We start from the raw sequence: 20,797 nt of genomic DNA, 5'->3' as shown, positions 1-20,797 counted from the left end.
TTAACCCCTTCCTGAATGTGAGAGGCGAGGGAAAAACACTGAGTCAGTGAACTCTGCCCTTCCAGCAAGGTAGAGGGGTCCCATATATCTACACCTGCCACATACCCTGTCAAGAACTAAGGGGCAGAGTTGCTCCCCTGGCAGAGACACACACACACCATGTGGACAGCTCACAGTGGGCTCTGAGGTCCCAAGAGGTCCGGGGGGAGACGGGGCATATGAAGAGCTGAGGCATTGGCAATCTGGTTCTAGAAGGTCTGTCCCTCCTGTAGGACCTACATTTGAGGGCCTGAGTGGATTCGAGCCTCAGGGAAGAGAAGGAGCTATATGCCCTGGTCAAGGCAGTGGCCAGGGCTGCAGACTTGAGAAGTAGAAATAAGACCTATGCACAGCTCTGAGGCCAGTAGTTCAGGGAGCAAGCTTGGCTTTGGGTCAGACATATTGTGGCTCAAGTCATTGGCCAGGTCACCTATGGATTAAATGGTTATGGGCAGCTCTGAACCTCTCTGACCCTCAGTGACCTCACCTGTGAGATGGACAATGATCCCCAGCTCATGGTCCAGGCCTGGGCAACCTGTTTGCAGAGGTCAGCTTCCCAAGGCCCAGAACAGGACAGAGATGGGTGGGGAAGAGACTCAAAGGAGCAAACAGAAAAGCCAGCACAGATGGTGATGCCAGTCATTGAAATGTTAACAGAAGGGAAGAAGTCCTTTTTAGAAAATTAGCAGGTTGATAGGGAAACCAAGATAGAGGTCTATTCCTCTGAGCCAGGGCATGGGAGTGTGAGGGGTGAGAGTGCTATGGGGCTCTCCATCTCGTGTGTGGTAGAACTGTGAGAATTAGAGGTAATGAGGATGAGCATAATCTCTGGGATATGGCAGAGTTCAAACTGAGCCACTCTCACTCCTGGGTCCAGGCTAAGGGGAACTGGGTCTGTGGGGAATTTAATTCCAAGTCCCCCTAGTGGATAAGCCCCAACTCCAGCCAAGGATGGCCTTGGGCCAGGGTGGGGGCTGAACCACTAGCACAGCTGTGAGGCCTGGGGTAGGGAAGGGAATTCCCATGTGAAGTCCTAAGGCAGAGCAGTCTCAGGGTATAGCTCCTTCCTTTCTTCTACCACTTCCCCTGGTCCCAGCAAAGCTCCCTTCCTTCACATTACCACATCCCAGTGGTCTGCACCTTCCCAAAGGACCCTAATGAAGGCAACAGCCCCTTAGGGTAGATTTACAAGTTGAGAGGAAAGCAGGAGACCTAACGGGGGCTGGGGGGGGGGGGGGAGCCTAGGGGAGGTGAATAGGGAAGGCTGCCGCCTCTGCTCATTTTTTATTAATGCCTGCTTCAAGGTCAGTGCTGCTCGTCTGCCACAGGGATTCTTTAATTTCCCAGGCGAGGGAGGGAGAGAGAGAGAGAGAGAGAGAGAGAGAGAGAGAGAGAGAGAGAGAGAGAGAGAGGAAGGAAATGGAGAGGAAGAGGCAGTGTGATTCTCGAACAGAGTGCTGGACTCTGAGGGGGCTCCAGGGTGACAGCAGGGAAGGGAGCGAGGAGAGAGAAAGGACAACAGCAGGGAAATACTGATGGTTTGGACCAGCGGCAAAGAGTGAACAGTCAAGGTATCAGATGGGGAGAGGGAAACAGATGCCAGGTGTTATTATTTTCCAGGTAACAAGACAGCAGAATATCACTGGCCTTTCCCCTACCTCACCAATTCACTGCAAACTATGGCAGTGAGAAGATCTACAATAATTAGAAAAGGAATTACTAGCCCCAACTTACAGATTTAAAAAACCCTGAGGCTCAGTGAGGCTTTCCCAACTCCTGCTAGCCAGCAGCAAATCTGGGCTTTGGGCAGGGTAACAGCCCCAGGCATGCGGAGTATGAGTTCTCCCATCGCTTCAGTTCTGCAATTTCAGGAGAGACTGTGGATCCAACTCAGAGTATGACTCCAGAGATACGGCCGATTAAAGATGGCCACCAATTCCTGGCCCCTCCTTCCGTTAAGAGACAGAATCTATGTCCCCCACCTTTGAGTATAAGTCGGGGAGTGCGATTTTAAATGGAACAGGCTCTGTAACTGCTGTAACCAATAGGAAATGGGGAAAGTGGTGTGTGTTCTGAGCTCTGGCTCTAAGAGATTAGCAGCTTCTAATTCCTCTCTTTTAGAACACTCGCTTCCAGATCCCCGAGCTGCCATATGAGAAGCCTGAAGACTCTGCTAGCGACACCACAAGAGGAGGCCTGAGGCTGCCTGGAGAAGGCAAGAAGGAGAGCTGAGCCCAGCCCTTCCGTCATCCCCACCAGAGCCCGGACCTTCCCATCCACAGCCATTAATCAGCTGAACACCACCAGGTGGTTCCATTTAATGCTTCATGGAGCAGAAGAGTCACTTAGACAAGTCCTGCCCAAATTTCTGATCCACAAACTTGTGAGATATAATAAAATGGTTGTTGTTTTGAGTCATTAAGTTTTGGGATATTTGTTATGCAGCAATAGATGGCCATTAGAGTAGGTCTGGAGAGCACTCAGATGCCATCACATTTAACAAGCACTTAAGGTGGTTCTGATGCAGAGAATTGAGGGAACACTTTGAGAAGCACCGGATGAGAGGGAATGACTTCAAAGCCAAGTGCCCCCAAGGTGTGCATCTACCTCACATCATACAAAGATATAAATGGAAGGAGACAGGCAGAGTCAGAGAAAAAGAGAGCAGAGTAGATTGAGGGGTGGAGAGGAGGAAAAAGGGGGTGGAGGAGGAGGACAGACAATAGCTTGGAGACAGACAACTCAATTCAACAAACAATGATTCTTGCCTCCTCTATGCTGGTGTTGGATATATGGAGTTAGCCATGACCCAACACTGCCTTCATGAAATTCATATGCTAGACTCAGGGTGGCACAGAGAGAGGGTGGCAGAGGTAGGGCAAAATAAGAGAGAAAGAGCAGAGCTAATTCTGAGGTCAAGGTCACTATAAGCCACTGTGTGGGCCTTGGAACTCTGGTGAGTGAAGACACCAGCCTGGTGTGGCCAGGTCTCTCATCACAGGATCTCTCCTGCCCTTGCCTCTGAGTATGAGGCCCCTGACAGAGATGATCAGGCACCAGGGAGTGGAGGATGGGAACCCGGAAAGGGAGTTGGCCCTGGAGCTGAGTGTTGAAGGACATGGAAATAGAAAAAGGTGCTGCAGCAAATATAAAGGCTAATGGGAGATACAGGGTTGGTTGGTGGGCGAGGAGACAGGGAAGGCGGATAATGCCAAATTTAGTGACAGATTGAAGGCAAGTGTGTCGGGCTATGGGAGAGCTTGAATCGCTCTAGATGCAGGGCTCTGAATCAGACACCGAGTCCCATGTCTACTTTGGAAAGGTTTATTTATGGCACTATTGTTCCATAAAGGTTTATTTATGGCAGAATGTAAGACAGACAACATTTTGGGTGGTGAAGCTAGGCAGAAGATGGATTGAGAAACCATCACGGGAAGCATTTAGAGATTCAATCAACAAATATTTACTGAATACCTACTATGTGCTGAAACTGGGAATACAGCAGTGAGCAAAGTCTAAAGTGTGAAGAGAGAAAAACAGCCATAAGTAGATGGATAATATGGCAGATGGCGATAAGATAAAAATAAGGAGGTATGCCACAGAAGCAATACAAATGTCAAGGTACACACAAAAAGGTGGTCAACACCATTAGTCATCAGGGAAATACAAATCAAAACCAAAACGAGACACCTATTCACACCTATTAGGATTACTGTATTTTTAAAAACAATAAATATAGTATTTTTAATTATTTAGAAAATTATAAGTGGTGATAAGGATATGGAGAAATTGGAACCCTTTTGCATTCCTGGTGGGGACGACAATGTTATAGCTGCTGTGGAAAATGGTATGGTGGTTTCTCAAAAAATTAAACAAAAGAAGTAATTCCACTTTTGTGTGTATACCATAAAGAATTAAAGGCTGGGACTCAAACAGGTATTTGTACACTATGTTCATAGCAGCATTATCCACCAGAAATAATCCACATGTTCGCCAATAGATGAATGCATGAATACACAACATGTGGTCTACCCATATAATAAAATATTATTCATAAATATCTTAAAAAGGAAGAAAGTTCTAACACATTCCACAATATGGATGAACCTTGAGGATTTTATGCTAAGACACAAGAAGGCAAATTCTGTATAATTCCGTCTATATGAGGTACTTGGAGTAGTCAAATTCATAGACACAGAGTAAAATGGAGGGTGCCAGGGGAGAAGAGATGGGAAGTTAATGTTTCATGCATGCATTTTCAGTTTGAGTTTGGGGGATAGCTGCACAACAATGTAAATGTACATTTAAATAATTAAAATGGTAACTTTTATGTATACTTTACCACAATGACTCTTTTAAAGGAGTAAAAACCAGTGTTGGTCGAGGAGATGCTGTTTTATATGGGGAGGTCTTGGAAGGGTTCATTTATCAAGTGCTATTGGAGTAGAGATGTGTGTTCCAGGAGAGAGTAAACGGGGAGGGGCGGGTACTTTTCAGGGGACCAGGACCAAGCAAGGCCTGGCCCAGACAGACACCTTGGGGAGGGGGTTGAAGAGGAGGTTCAGTTCCAGGAGGTGGAAGGTCCGTAGGAAGAAGGGGGATCTGGAGGACTCAAGGTCTTACAGGGTTCGGACTTGAGATTGATTGGACTTAAAGGAGGGTGGTTGGATCAGGGGCCCAGAATGATGTAGACAGCCCCCCCCAAAGGTTTACTTTGGAGAGAGATTGATGAAGGGACTCTGCACAGAGGTGTGCGTGGGGATATGAGAACGGAGCAAAAAAGATTAGAGAAGTACCAGAGACTTGTAACAGTGGGAACTGTTACCGCCTCTCGGCCTGAGGTGCCTCAGGGAAGAAAAAAATGCCAGAAGTTAGCCAGAAGACCTGAGCTGTAAACAAGGGGCAATTGGACCAGAGATGGAGAGGAGCTCAGCAAGGAAATAAATACCCAACTTCTCCCTCCTGCCGCCCTTCATTCTCCTGGCAATACTTCCCTCAGATGAGTCCAACCAGAAGTCAAGAGCAAGGGAGCCTGGGTAACCTGTCTTCAGAGATCAGATTCTCAAGGCCCAGAGCAGGACAGAGATGGGTGGGGAAGAGACTCAGAGGAGCAAACAGAGAAAAGCCAGCACAGATGGTGATGCCATTCATTGAAATGTGTAACACAAGGGAAGGAGCCCTTTTTAGAAAATAGCAGGCCTGCAGGGAAACCAAGATAGAGGTATCTTCCTCTGAGCCAGGGCAAGGGAGTGCAAGGGGTGCGAGTGCTGCGGGCTCTCCATCTCATGTGTGGTAGAAAGATGTCCCAAGGAAGGTAGGAAAGCTTTCTTCCAGCCAGCTTGCAGGGCCATCTCTCTTTCTCCCATGAAGCAGTTCCCCCTGTAAAGCTGGAGGGTGGAGCAGGGGCTTCAAGAGGCAGATGAGGGGGAGGGCAGGAGAAGGTATGCCTCGCTGGGGCAATGTATTCCTAGGCATAGTCTCAAACAGAGTTGAAGCCAGGGCTTGGTTGAAACCAAATCAGTGTGGTGAGATTTAAAGCCAACTTGACTTAATTTAAGAAATTGGCTTCCCTTTGAGAGGACACCCTCCCTGCACCTTCTCTGGCCTCCCCTACACCCTCTCCACACACCCAGCCACAGATATCCAGGCAAGGAAAGGCCTGCAGGCCCTCCAGGTGCCCTTCCCCAGCCCTTGGTCTGCTGACTTCCTGATCAGCCAGGCAAAAGGGGCAGCCCCTCCCAAACAGGGGAACAAGCACACTGGTGCTAGGCCAGCCCAAGGAAAACCCCAGCAGATGAAATATTCATGCAGCCAGAAGGCAGGAGACCAGCGGAGGACTCGCTGCTGGGGCTGTGGGCCTGTGGTAATGGCAGTAGCAGCTGTAGCCCATCCCTCTCCCACATCCCAAGTTTTGTTCTACAGACTGGGTTGGGCCTGCAGTATCAGGATCACACACACACACTGAAGATACATGTGTGGGTGGGGTGAAAAAACTTGGGGGGGAGGAAAAGAGAGAAGAGAGGAGGAGGGCACACACAGACTCTGGACATGGACAGACAGACACACACAGTTATACTTATAAACAGATAGGCACACATCCACATAAACCCACACAGACTTACAACAAACATACACTTGACCCAGGGATGACCCTCAATGTCCTATACGTGCCTTCTTAAAATCTGCCTCACTTGCCTCACCCTGGTCCCAGCCCTGCTCATGCCTATTCAGCTACTTCCAGCCCTGCTTGCTGAGGCAGGGAAGCTTCCACGGGGACACCACTGGGGGCTCCAAGCAAAGGTTTCCACGTTCCGGGCTTCCACTGGGGAAAGGTTTCTGGGCTCCCACCTCCCATTGGGAGCCCGCCCCTGAATTTCTGCCACTCAGCCAGCTCACTCAAGGAAAGGGAGGCAGGAGCCACAGAACAGACAGATCATCCAAAATCAGGAAAAGTAACCAAAGGGTGACTTGAACTCAGGACTCCAGATGCCCAACCGAGCGAGCATTACGAAAGGTCCAGCGACTCCAGTCTCAAACTTCCTCTCATTCATTGAGACGTCCTCTACTAGCACCCGCCCGAGAAAGGAGTGTTCTGGAGGCGACTCACGGGTGGGCCCTCTTAGACATCTGCTGTGCAGTGTCCTAGCCAGAACTCAGCATCCCGAACTTCTTCACTCCAGCTCCAAATAAATAATCTCCCTTGTTCCGGATGCCGCTCGCGTCTGGCGTGCCCCCACCCACAAGGAGTGGAACAGACGTCCCTGAGTGGAAATCCCCCAATGCCCCATTTCTCGCCTCTGCTGCGGGGTGGAGAGGCCTCCACACCTACAGAGGGCGCTGTGGGCGCCAGTCCGCTCTGGCCGGCCGGCGGGCAGGGAGACCGCCTCCATGGTAGTGCGCTGTCCAGCATTTCAGCAAGCGGCGGCGGCGGCGGCGGCGCCCGCGAGGAGACAGAGGGCGCGGGGCTGTGGAGACCAGCGGAGCTGCCCTGCCCAGCTGAGGAGGTGGCCCGGAGGCAGTCTGGACAAGCGGGGTCGGAGAGCCTGGCTCGAGCGGCCGGGGGAGCGCGGCAGTCAGCAGGGAGGTGAGAGCCCCTGGTGGGGCGGGGGCATTTCCCAGAGGGGCTGGGGCGGGGTAGAACCTCGGGCCTCCCTAGCTGGGCTGGGGAGCTCAGAGTCCGCCGGCCCCCTAACAGAGGGTAGGTTGGGGGACTGCTGGAGTGCTTGGCCGGGGATCCGAGGCACCTGGAGAACAGAGATGAGGAATGTTGTTCATTTCACAGAGAGGAATGGAGAAAGTGAGAACCCTGCAGGGTCATGGACAGACCCCTCTGGGTATAAATGGCCATGGCCTGCCCATGAGAATGCTGGAGAGCCCTCCAACTGCAGCCCAATTGCCCTCCCTCAACTGAGGAGTAAGACCTGCTCCCTAGGGAAGGGAGAGACCTTGTGGAGATGCTGGTCACTGGGAGTGGCAGAAGGACCAGGCCCCCATCTGAATGCTCGGCTTCTGTCCAGCAGGGAGTAGCCCCTTTCTCACCTGCCCATATGCCCCTGAGAAGGCAGGAGCTGGCAATGAGAACTGGGTCTCACACAGGATGGCATTTACCCTCCACACTGAGAAGAGGATGGAGGACATCGAAGTGAAAATAGCCACAAAGAGTTTAGTGGGGCTCTCTGGGTGCCCAAGGAGAGCTTCTGGAGCTCAGACTGGGCCTAAACCCAGAGCAAATCCCTGGTAAAAAGAAGATATGAGAGAAGAGACGCAGCCTCTGTTGTGCATCCTCCTCCCCCTCCCTCTCAGGGCTCCTGCCTGGACAGTGTTGAAGCCTCCTGCAGTTCCTGTTCCTGACAGCAGGTTCATTGTGGGGAAGGATTTGGGGGAGAGCAAGAGAAGGGTAGCCAGTTCTGGCCTGGGACCCCAATGCCTGTGCTCTATCTTAGCCATAACTTCTCGTTCCCCTGAGACCTCATTCACTCACCCACTTCTGGCAACAAGGGGCCTGTGCTGATGTTTTGTCCTAAGTCAAGAGAAAAGGCAGACACTTTGATGGAGAGCAGAACAGGAGCTGGAGAATTTCTCTGTCAAGGGGGCATCTTAAGGTTATGTTCCCAGCATGTGCCAGATCCTTCCCTAGCCCAAAATAGGACCAAGCTGGCTAGGAAATTGCTCCCACATAACACCAGCTTCTTGGTTCCTTAATTTCGTACCCCATCCCACTCTCTTGTGAGGGGTGAGGGGGGGGGTGATTCTTAAAGTGTGGATAAAGACTTGATTGGATTTTAAGAGATGGGGTGGATGCATTTGGAGTCATGGATTATGGTATCTGAGACATGGGTTCAAATTTAAGTTATGTGATTTCAAAAGCCACTTAACTTTATGAGCCTGTTTCCTGATTTGTGAAACAGGTATAGTGTTAATAGTATCTACTTTACTGTTCAAAGAAATAATTCAGATAATGGATGGAAAACTATTTTTAAGCTGTAAAATACTGGGCAAGTGTTAATAAATTGAATGCAAGTAAGAATTTCTTAAGAAGGAGCTGGATGAAGGTGGAAAAGTTTTTAGCAATTGTCTAAAGCACATTTTTCTGTTCCCAGGGGATGTGGGCATTGGTGGAGGGCCTGCTACCAGCTCCATGCTAGGCACAATGCTACATTTGACTCAGTAAATCCTCACAAAAACTTCACAAGGCAGCCATCGTTGTCCCTATTTCACAGCTGAGACAAGAGACTTGACTGACTTTCCCAAGGTCATGAAGCCACACAAGCTGTCTTCTTTAAGGCACAAGTGAAGCTGATGACCTGTCCCAGTCTTTTGGTATCAAAGCTCAGTAAAGTGTCAGCTTCTTGACTCATGCTGCCGGCTTTCCAGGTGGGGAGCCTGAGGCATATGAGTGAAGGGCAGGTGTGCAGCGCAGGAAGGAGCTGACTCCCTCAAGGTCAGCTGGGTTATTTGAAGGTGGAATGTCCTTTGAACTGGCCAGCTGGGTGCCCCCACCTCAGCCCACCCCTGCCACTGCCATTCATGCCTGTCAAAGAGTCTGGGTCTGACAGGCCTATCTGCTCACTGTTGCACCCGTTCTTACCTCCTCAGCCTGCCAGGTTCTTGCTGACCTGGGAAAGCTGGGGACTGCCAGTTCCTTTCTGAAGTAGTTAGTCCTCTCCCCTGAGATGGGGCCTTGGTCACGAGCAACTGCCTCATGGCTGTCCTGTGCCTCCTCTACTGATCTTTCCCTTCCTCTGACCGCTTCCCATTGCCTTCAGGGGCAGAATCAAGCTCCTCCTGTCCCAGCGGTCAGCCTGGGGCTCTGCAGAGGAGATGGGAGGAGCCCACCCTCCTCTCTAACTCTTATACACACTCTGAGCCCCTGCCACAGACCTGTCACTTCACATACATTATCTCATTTCACGCTCATATAACCTGGTACATTTCATCCTCATAACCTGGTCCTTTTCACAGAGGAGCAGAGCAAGGCCTGGAAATGACGTGACTTTCCCAAGGTCACGGAGCAAAGTCTTGGAGCATCCCTAGCCCACTGCCTAAGGGGCCCCGTGTGGCTTCCACACACAGGTTCCCTGGGGGAGGGTCAACCAGAGCACCATGGGCCAGTGGGAGTTGGAGGAAGCCGTGTGGTAGAGGTGACTAATGGGCTCTGGGACAGGAGTCCAAAGACTTTCTTCCTGGGCCCACCTCTGACACTGGCTTCTTGTGTGACCTTGAACAGGTCTCTTTCTTCTCTGGGCCTCAGTGTCCTCAACCACAAAATGATAGGTCTTTAGTAGATGACCCCAAAGGTCTTGCTAGCACCAAGATTTTTAAATCTCTCTGCTCTATAAATCTGTAGGTTGGGAATCCTGTAGTTCCATCTGCAGAAATAGAAGTCACCTCCAGGGTTTCATGGTTTGATTTATTCATTGGAGCTGAGATTTAAAAGGGACCCATCCCTCACACCTATAAACTTGAGGTTTTAACTTAAGGGAGAAAACATGGCTTAGGCCCAGTAGCTCATCTGGACATTCCAGCCAGAAGCCTTCTGGCCCAGGATTTAAGATGATCCGCAGGTTCCCTGAAGATGCCCTGCACACACCTCCCAGAGTTGTTTGCTGGAGTCCAGGGGGCCCCAAAGCACATATGCGCAGGCCCCTTGTCCAGGTGCAATGATTGAAACTTATTCATGGCATCTTGGGGACAGGGAGGGATTTTGCAGCTGTTGCTCTTAAGAAAGGACGCAGGGCCCTGCAGAGGGGGTGGGTCGATAGATAACTTGTCCAGGCCCATTGGGGAGGGGCAGCCAGATAAGAAATGGAGAAGTTCCCTCTTAATTCCAATGCCTGGGCTCAGTGAAAGGATGGGGAGCTCAGAGAGGGGAAGGGTTTAGTGAGGGAAGAAAGGATCAGAGAGAATACCCACAGTGAGAATGGATTCAGAGAGGAAGGAGATAGGAGGTGCTCAATGAAGAAACAGAGAGATCAATGAGAAGGTGGGAAGAGCAAAGGGGCCTATGACAGTGAAGAGCTCATTAGAGACCCCAGCCTGGCCCAGATCTTCATAGTGGCTTAGTGCCTGCTGACACCTCTGGATTTCTGCCCCCTCACCTTTCTCTGGGTCATGAGCCCAGGAGGCACAGCTCCATTCCCAAAGGCCAAGTCACCCAGAATGGGGCTCTCAGGGGGCTTAGGCAGGTGTGCCAGTTCCAGGTTGCCCAGGCTGACTTTTGGCCTGGGAGACAGACCTCAGGGGCCATGTGGGCCTTGGCTCCAGAGCAGCCCCAAAACCCAGGAACTCCCACCCTGCCACCAAAAGCCAGCCGACTGCAGCACCACTTCCTGGGCAGTCAGCCTGGCTTCAGCCTCCTGCCACCCCCACCCTGGCCTGCTGCCCACTGCAGAAGCTTCTCTGCCAGCTGGAGCTGGTGGGCAGTGCCACAGCTCCCTTAGCATCCTGCCGGGGCCTGTTCTGTAAGAGCCATGAGGCAGCCCGGACCCAGTGAACAGGACCTTGGGGTATAGGCAGCTTACTGCACTGGGGAGCTCTTGCCTTCATTTTCTGGCATTGAGTATGGCCTAGCAGGGGTCCTCAAACTTTTTTAAGTGGGGGCCAGATCACGGTCCCTCAGAGAGCTGGAGGGCCGGACTATATGAACTACTAATTCCTACTGTAACACCTCGGCTGCGCTCACTGCCCAAAAAACCTGGCGGGCCGGATCAGACTCCTCTGCGGGCCGCATGTGGCCCGCCGGCCGTGGTTTGAAGACGCCTGAGTGGCTTTGGAACCTCTCCCCATAATGAGCCCCTTCCCACCACATTCCCCAGAACTCCCCAGGATGGAGACAGGTAAAAGTAAGTTTCAGTGAAGTCTTTTGATTTTTTTTAAAAAATGGCACCTCTTTATTGTACAAGATTTGTGAAGTAGAGAAAATAAGAATAATCAAAGATAGCTACCACCCAAAGAGAGCCACTGTGAACAAAGCAGGGGGGAGAATTCCCTTCCAGGATTTTTGTCCCTGTGTTCATAGGTACTCAGAGTTAAATAATTGGCAAGATGCTGTTGGGGAAAACAGCATCCAATTTTTTCACTCTATCATGAGAATTTTCTGATGTCTTCAAAGATTCTTCAAAAAAGCTTACAATTAATGGCCATAGGGAGGCTGGGCATGGGTGGGGTTGCTTCCCAGGGAACCAGGGAAAGCCGCAGGGAAAACCTTGCCCCTCCTTTACCCTCCTGAGTGGGGCACACCTTCAGGGGCTGCTGGCTGTGGTTTCCCCTGGAGAGAATGGCTATGGGGCTGTGACCGTGTCAGCCAGGGACTGAGGTCCTCAGTCCACCAGCTGCCAGCACAAAGGTGGGTAGGGTCAAGGCATATGAGAGAAAGGAAAACCCATGGAGCAAGGGCAGAATGAGAAGTGGGGCAGGCTGTTCTCTGAGCCCATCCCAGCTGCTGGCACAGACTTCAGTATCAGACAGAGAACCCCAGGCTGGGTGGGTAAGCTTCAGGACTGGCAGGGGAGCCCAGCCACCCCTTCTCCAAATAGGATTCCAGAAGGGGCTTCTGGGATTGTAAAGAAGCTGGGACACTCAGCAGGCCCTGCCTCTGTGCAGTCCTGTCTCCCCTCCTTGCTTGGCATGGCCTGACACATGCATCTTGATTCTTGTGGACCACCCATTGTTATCCGCAGAACACCTCTCTTCCCTGCCTCCCAACTTCTCTCTTCCTCTGTCCCATGATTCTCATACCTCGAAAGAATAGGTGGTCATTCATTCATTCATTCATTGAACATTTTCTCAGCAGGTCCTGTGGACTGAAAAGCTCAAGTATCATTGTCATCCCCAAACCCTGTAGAAGGCACTGGAGAAAGGGAAGAGCCAGCCTAGTCTAGTAGGAAGCAAGGCTAATAACTGGTGGATGGTGTGGTATGGAATATGGGTTATGTGGGAGCATCCCCAGAGCTGCTGGTATTTGTGGTGGTGGGAGGGTTGCCTGATCAGGTGACTTTGGAGCCAGTATTTACACATGGGTCCTCATAGGATGAGTACAGGTTGGCCAGGAGGGGAAGAGCATTTCGTACAGAGGGAACAGCATGAGGAGAACTATGGAGGAGGGACGAGCACCAGGCACTTGTAGAAAAGTGTGGCTGGACGAAACTGATTTGGCTCAGTGGATAGAGCGTTGGCCTGCAGACTGAAAGGTCCTGGGTTTGATTCCGGACATGGGCATGTACCTTGGTTGCGGGCACATACCCAGTGGGGGGAGGGGGGAATGGGCAGTGTGCAGGAGGCAGCTGATCAATGATTCTCTCTCATCAATGTTTCTAATTCTCTATCCCTCTCTTTCCTCTCTGTAAAATATATATCTGAAATGAAAGAAAAGTATGGCTGGAGAATCAGGGCCTGGCCTGAAGGGCAAAGGGCCAGGCTGGAGAGAGGCCTCAGGAAGGGCTTTATTGTTAGATGGGGAGTCTAACCTTCCTTCTGTAGGTGGCAGAGAAACCAAGGGCTGTTTCCAGCAGGAAGGCCCAGAGCCAGAGCTGTTTTAGGAAGGTCACCCCTAAAGGGCAAGCGTGATTTGGACAGATGGAGAGGACAGGGGGCCTGCAGAGTGCTGTCAGGATACAGGTCACATGGCCTGGGGCCTCTCCTCCTGCAGCTCTGCTCCTCCCAACCTGGGACATCCAGAACCACGGCAGTGTGGTCTTTAGATGCAGAGTACCTGCCTCGGCATTTCTAGAACATCCCATAAAAAGCAGATTTCTGGGACCCACCCATCCCATTCAGAATCTGAGTGTGGGGCTGTGGGGGTCTATACTTTTTAAAGCTTCCAGGTAACGGTACATTTAGAGTTGAGAGTTGGCGTCTCATTGCTTTGCACCTGCTGTTCCCTTTAGCTGGATCCCCTTCTTCCTCTTTTTCTACCTCCTTGAACTTCAGACTCTGCTCACATGTCTCTGAGCAATGCTCGTTCTGAGACCTCTCCTCTGCATGCCCCCAAGTGCCCAGTTTGCCTTTCCATCTCCCTCAGTAATCAGCTCTAGGGGTCTCATGTATGAACTAATTTGTCCTCACAACATCCTATGAAGGAGCCAGGTCACAGCAGAGGATACTGAGGTATGCCAGCATCACCCAGGAAGATGTGGTAGGACCACAGAGGCTGCACTGTTCTGTGATGCCCAGACCAGGAGTTCTTTGAGGGCAGGGACCCTGTATCATTCATGGTTGCAGGTCCCCAGTGCAAGCGCAGGGCATGGCATGTGGGAGGTGCTCAGTTTCCCCATCTGTAGGATGGGCTTAAGGATGACAGCTCCCCTCTAGGGGACTGCTCTGCAGCTTGGGGATGTCCTCAGCCTTAATGGGGTTTTAAGCTGTGAGGTGTGCGGTCTGGGTGGGGCTGGTGAGAGGGGCCAGCAACAAAAGCCAGGACTTCTCTCTGGGCTTTTAGGATGAATTTCCCAGACAGAAGGCCTTTTCCCCTAAGTTCAGCAACTCTCATAGAATTCAGACCCTCTTGACACTGGCTAGGGGCTGGGAGCAATCGTATGGCTGGGCATGGTTAGACAACCTGATGACAATTCCCTGGGCTGATGGCAGAGCCAGGTGGGAGAAGGCCCAGCTGCAGAGGCAGCCCTTACTGCCAATCTGACCTTATAGGGCTTGTGCCTTCCCAGAGCAAAGAGGGACCCCTCTCCCTATCATTCATGCCTCCCACCCACAATCCCTCAGGTTATTGTCAATGATGTTTTAATTAACTGCTTAATTAACTATTTAGGCTAATCAGATTAATTGACATTAATTGGCTACCATTTGTCAAGGACCCTGCAAAGCTGTGCCTCTCAGAGTTGAAGTGTGTGACTGGGGCTGGCAGGGGAGTCAGGGAGGAGCTGTCATTGTGCTGTGGAGCTGGGGGCAGCCAGTGGCAGGCAGTGGACACCAGGACTGCTGCCCAGAGACTGTGCGCCTCTCGGTGGTTCTCTGCTGGGCCCTTCACAGCTGGGTTCTGGCTCTTCACCTTCAGGAAGTGCCACCTCTTCCTCTTCCTTAGTTGCATTAAAAAAAAAAAGGTTTGACGAGGGACCAGGGGAAGAGCCAGATACTTGTAATTCCAAAGTGCTGTAAAGACCCCAGAGGGGGAGAGACATTAAAACCCTAAATCAGCTGTGATCTAAGTAGGTCACCACATAACTTCTGGGATGAAATGTGCACATTCAGTTTAAAAAGGGGGTGGAGGAGAAGTATCAGGGAGATAAAATATGCGAAATATTAAACTCTGATAACATGATTAGATTTCCATTATTTAGTCAATTACAGCCCCCAAAACTCATAGTACATTTTTATGCCTGTTCTAAAGCACAATTTACAGTTTTAAATTATAGCACTTGAAACAAAAAAGAAAAAGAAAAAACTACTATGAAATGCATCCTACGTTTTGGAATAAAGAAAAAAAAAGCCAACCCACTCAAAACTGGGAGTGTGAGTTTGCCTTCAGAGCCATTCTCTCAAGATTAAATGGCTCTCATATCTAATCCAACACTGAGCTGGAAGTTGGTAGCCTACAGTCTTATTTTCACTTTGTCACTGACCCCCTGAAGGTCCCCTCCCCTCTCTGATGAATCCCTGCCCTGTATTCCTGAGAGACTGCTTACATGGAGCAGCGGAGATGTGGATTTTGAATATTCTAGAGTTGAATTCAAATGTGAGGGGAGGAAGGGGTTCATTTTAGTGAGATGGTCAAGCTCCCAGAATGGGAACACTTCCTGGGCAGGTGGAGTGGCTCCCCACTTGGCGACATAGCTCTCTAGCTTGGTGCCGAGAAAACCTGGAGAATGAATGTAGGGTCTCTTCCCCACCCCTTCACTGCCCTCTCCTGCAGCCCCTGGGGGGAGGAAGGAACAGGAGAGACTGGAGGCTGTTGCCTAGCAACAAGAGGCGCATCTGGATCGATGAGAATGGCAGCTGAGGCTCCAGGCTCCAGCCCCCAGCCCAGCTCTCTTTGATCTCACCCGGCCCAGCAGAAACTTGGGGGGGGGGGGGGGAAGATGCCCAGGGCAGCCTGCCTGATTAGAGCAGAGTCAATAGAGGGAATTTTCCATAATGAGACTGTGTAGGCAGCGGAGGCAGCTGCCCCTGGCTTCTCCTGTCAGCAGCCCCAGTGGGTAGAAGGCGCTTATCTGTCTGTCCCAGCACACCCTTCCTCCTGATAGCTCCTGGGGAGGCACATCTTCCACAACTTTGATTATTCGCAGTCTTGGGACTCAGAGCCCAGCCTTACCCTGGCTCCTGACATGTCATCTGGATGAGGAAACTGAGGCACCAAGAGGAAAAGATATCTGGTTACAGAGCTTCTAGCTCATCTTACCTTTCCTTAGCCCAGGTGTGAGCCTGGGAGGGGAGGGTCTGGATGGGGAAGAGATGGAGATGACGGGGGTGATAGAAGCAGATGAGAGCATATGGATTCCTCTGATTTAACTCCAGGATCAGCATGGGAGGGTCCTTGGAGAGCCTGGAGTCCTGACACATAATTACATGGCTCTCCCTAGGACACCTCACCAACGCCAACTGGCTTGGACCCTCCCAGGACAAAGGGATCACCACCTCCTTGGGTGCCCATGCCATCAGACGACCTTTCTCAGGCTCCCAGATCTACATTCTAGCTCAGACAGCAACAGGAAGCTGCCTGCTCCCTGGCTGGATGGCTGCAGCTCCCTGAAGGCCAATGAGGGCCCTGAATAGGAGCAGAAGGGTCTGGGTGGGGGCAGGGATTTCTTTGTTCCACCAGAGTGCATGGGAGGCTAAAATACTACTTGCTTATTTGGTATCAGTATTGCTCTATAGCACATGTGTCAAACACACGGCCCGCGGGCCAAATCCGTCCCGCCAGGCCTTGCAATGTGGCCCACACCGCGCTGTCATCACTGCACTCCGCTGCGTTTCCATCACAATGACAGTTTATGACTGTTCAGTAAACCATTCGGCCCGCGATTTAGGCTGGATTTTAGATTTTGGCCCCTTCTCTAATTGAGTTTGACACCCCTACTCTATAGTATAGCAGTGGTCAGCAAACTGCGGCTCAAGAGCCACATGTGGCTCTTTGGCCCCATGAGTGTGGTTCTTCCACAAAATACCACATGCAGGTGCGCACATACAGTGCGATTGAAACTTCGTGGCCCATGCACAGAAGTCGGTTTTCAAAAGAAATTTCAATTGTTATACCGATATTTGGCTCTATTGACTAATGAGTTTGCTGATCACTGCTCTATACAGATCTGTCTATTGGGTGGAACTGGTCTGTATTATTTTCAATGATCAGAATTACGTGTTCTGCTCCATTCCACCGGTCTGTGTTACTGGTTTACTGTGGTTTGTGGGTTCCCCACCGTCTTCTGTTGATGTATCCAGTCTGATTGAGGTTCTCGATGGCCTGTCCTGGGGCCTCTCTGAGAAGCAGGTTCCTTGTCCCTGGGCCCTGCCACTCAGGTCCTCTGCTTTGGGGACCCAAATCAAAGCCAAAAGGGACAGGAGGAACAGGGACCCTAGGCTGACAGGCAGGCAAGTCCACCCTATCCCTTCCAAGACAGAGCTGGACCCCAGGCCTTATGACAATGTGACCCAGGCAAATGTCAACACATGAAGTCTAGGCATATTAATAGCAGTAACTAGAGACCTTTCTCACTGAGGTCCCAAGAGATGGCAATAATAAAAAAAACAAGTAGTGAGCTCACTGTCAGTCCAAACACAGTCTGGGTTTCTACAAGCGTTCACAGGTGGCTGCTTTGTGCCGAGTTCTATGCTGAGCATCAGGGACATGGAAATGAAAGCATCCCAGTCACTGCCTGTGGGGAGCACTCACCAGGCCAGGGAGCTAACAGTCGCTGTAGAACAGAGGTAAATGCTGAGAGTGGGAACCAGAGGGCTTGGCTCCAGGAGCACAACAGACGTGTGTCCCATGGTGGAGGTCATGGAAGGCTTCATCTGGGAGGGGATGCTTAGTAAGCAGAGGCTTGTCAGATGAATAGAAGGGTAAGAGCATTCCACGTAGAGGGAGCAGCATAGACCAGTGTGTTGTTGGGTGGAGCAGAGTGCCGTGTCTGAGACACATCAGGGGCTGGACAGGATGCCCAGGACCCAGGGCCCAGCTAAGTTCCCTGGGCTTTCTCCTGTGGTCAGTGGGCTTGCCCGCCTTCCTTTGCCTGCCCAGGACCTCCTATTTTGCTTCTGAGAACTTGGCCATCCCCCACACCTCCATTCCATAGCATAGACTGAGACTGCAGGGCAGGGCACAGTGCCAGCACAGGGGTGGAGAGGGGAGGGCAGGAGAGGACCAAGAGCACTGAGGCCCAGGCCCAGGACATGGTATCAGCACCCCCGTAAGCCAGGCTGCCTGGCCCTCCTGGAACCAGCACTCCGTCATCCCAGCCAGCCCCAGCCTGGGGACTCTGGCCAAAGACTTCCTCTGGCTCCAGCAGGGGCGGCAGGAAGCTCTGGCTGCTGAATAATTGAAAGGAAGGCTTTCAGCATTTCTCTCTCCTCCCTCCCAGACAGCATCTTCAGGAGGGTTGGGTAACAAGTAGCAGAGCCAGCATCTCCTGCCCTACCCTCCTGAGAGAGTCCCCAGGAGGCAGAGGAAGCTCACTTAGCTAACCCTCTCACTGCCGGCCAGCCCAGCGCCTTCCTCCCAGGCCTCACCCTGCAGCATTTTCTTAGCAGTGAATGCTGGTCTCCACTGGTCCATGTGGGTCGTTATCTGTGAAAAGTGACCTTGTTGGCCTACTAGTCTTCACAAGTTGGTACTGATTTGGAATGGTAAATTATCTACTTAATCTGTTGTGATTCATGCTGATCTATATGCCCCACCCATGCCTGTGGTGGTTTAGACTGGTTGGCATTGTTTATGGTAATACTAGCAAAGGTATTTAGAGACAGAACTTAGTAAGTGCCCTTAACTAACCGGTTAATTCCTTCAACCTTGAGGGGGTTACTTATATTAACACCAGTTTACAAATGAGGAAACAGCACAGAAGCTAAGTCACTTTGGGGCACATAGTAAGTGATTTGAACATAGGCTGGCTCTTCTGCCGCTTGCTGATCTGCACGTGTCCATCGAGTCTATTTATTAATGCATTTCAAGTTTTATGTCTGCCTTAATGAATGGTGACTGAGTTAATGTGGACTTAGGGTCACACCTCTCTCTAAAGGGTAAGGGCCAGCAAAAGTGAAGGCACCGGTTAGCAAAAGAAATCTTTCCAAAATGCAGATCTGATCATGACCTCTCCAGCTCAACAGCCTTCTATGGCTCCCTATTGCCTGCAAGGTATAGCCCTAGCTCCTCTGTCTCCTCCCATCCACTGTGCTCAGCTGTGCCACAAGCCCATGCTCTTGCCTCTTTCCTCATTAAGCTTCTTCACACCTGCCCCACACACTACCCGTGATATCCTTCCTTCCCTTCTTTGTCCCACCAGCACCTATGTACACTTCAAGATCTCTCCTCCAGGAAGGCCTCTTAACGACACTCCTCACACACACACCCTCTCAGTTAATGTTCTATTAACTATACATGTCCGCCATTCCAGCGCTTATCTTGCTTCATTACAGGCATCCCTGCTTCTCCCCCTATATCTCTCTCTTGCTCTCTGCTGAGCCCCAGAGTGCCCACTCGCTGAATAGCTGTGACATGAGGGCTTGACCTCCATCCTGTGGCCTTGACCCCTCCCCTAACCCCACCCTCCTGGGCAGGGAGCATGGGGAAGGCTTTCAGTGTGTTGTAGCCACTGGCCTGATTAAGTTTCTGGAGTCTAGAGAAGGGTCCCCACAGGGAAGGGTGAGGTTGAGGGGGGAGCCCCATCCCCCGGTGCTCAGGAAACACATCGGTGTCACAGGTACCACGTGGCTTCAGTGTCAGGGATTGAGGTGGGGTGAGACACCCTGAGCTTTCATGGACACAGCGGAGATGGCTGTTCTTTCCCAGCATGGACAAAATCTTTTGACAAGCCATTGTTGCACTCTCATTTTTGCAAAGACTGAACTTAGTTTCACAACCTAGGTATGTGGTTTCATGTGTGTTTGTCAGTTCCGTCATGTTTCTGTCAGTTACAAAGATTTCTTTTCCTCCAGGAGATTCAGGAGGCATGTCCCTCTCCACCCTCTCTCTCACACTGGGCTTTTTCTCAGGAAGGCCTCACACTGTGCTCACAGCCCCCACCTCAAAGGAAGGCAGCTGCCCATCATGATTCCACTCCACCCTGGTCCACTTAGTCTCAGGGCTCTGCACCCTGCCTGCCCTTGCCCTGAGCCTGTGCTGGCCCCCACCTGGAATTGTCCTTCCTTACAAGGAGCAATGCATCTTCCAAAGGGCCAGTTCAAAACCATCGCCTTTGTGACGCCTTCCCTGACCTTCCCAGGCCAAGCAGACTTTCTTTATATATATATATATATATATATTATTGATTTTCTTACAGAGAGGAAGGGAGAGAGATAGAGAGCTAGAAACATCGTTGAAACATTGACCAGCTGTCTCTTGCACACCCCCTACTGGGGATGTGCCCTCAACCAATGTACATGCCCTTAACCGGAATTGAACCTGGGACCCTTGAGTCCGCAGACCGACTCTCTACCGCTGAGCCAAACCGGTTTTGGCCCAAGCAGACTTTCTCTGGCCTCTTATTTATTACCCCAGGACCAAGCCAGGATGCAGGGAGAGGGTGTAATTAGGGTCTGTCTTCATAACAAGCTTGTCACTGAAAGAATGAATGATTCCACCACTCTGTGAGGTAAGGAGTATTGTCTTCATTTTACAGATGGGAAAACAGAGGCTCAGGAGGTTTAGTGACTTTTCCTGGTCACCCAGCTAGAACCAAAATTCAAGCTCAAGTCCTCTGACTCCAAATCCAGTGCTCCTTGTCCACCCACCCCACCCCTGGCTTTCCTGGGCCCGTGGGGAACCACAGATAGACCTTCGTAGCAAGAATGTGGTTATATTGTGTGTGACTGGGGATTGAGAGCTTACTTAAAGCTGTGGGAACCTGTACATTTGAGGGTGTGTAGGCCTTGAGTCCTGGCATCATCAACGGGGTGTCTGGCAGGTGGAGGCAGGGAAAGAGGCCCCCAGGTCAGTGAGTGCTGCCCCTTGGTGAGAGACGCTTCTGAGCCTCCAGAACAAAGGGGGCCCTTAGGTGGATGCCACTGGTGCTGGAGGCCGACACTCTGGGAGTGAGATGGGGAGGGGAGGAGTTTGCTGAGGCCAGCCATAGAAAAGTGGCCCATGTTACCT

At 51.2% G+C, this 20,797-nt stretch overlaps 1 protein-coding gene across 5 annotated transcripts in view; it reads left to right on the top strand.

The window, feature by feature from the left end:
* The first annotated feature begins 6,933 nt into the window (after positions 1–6,933).
* Positions 6,934–20,797, top strand: part of SRRM3 (serine/arginine repetitive matrix 3) — a 55,493-nt gene continuing 41,629 nt past the window's right edge. For 2 of the 5 annotated variants that reach the window (XM_036410142.2, XM_045571165.1), the window contains exon 1: positions 6,934–7,123. The gene's annotated coding sequence lies outside the window, so the exon portion shown is untranslated. The remainder of the gene's footprint in view (positions 7,124–20,797) is intronic. The other 3 variants (XM_045571166.1, XM_045571164.1, XM_036410140.2) reach the window with 3 other exon arrangements.

The sequence above is a fragment of the Pipistrellus kuhlii genome, unplaced genomic scaffold (assembly GCF_014108245.1).
Source record: "Pipistrellus kuhlii isolate mPipKuh1 unplaced genomic scaffold, mPipKuh1.p scaffold_m20_p_4, whole genome shotgun sequence".
Classification (NCBI taxonomy): domain Eukaryota; kingdom Metazoa; phylum Chordata; class Mammalia; order Chiroptera; family Vespertilionidae; genus Pipistrellus; species Pipistrellus kuhlii.
The sequence above is the reverse complement of the archived record's forward strand: the minus strand, read 5'-3'. Positions and strand labels throughout refer to the sequence as shown.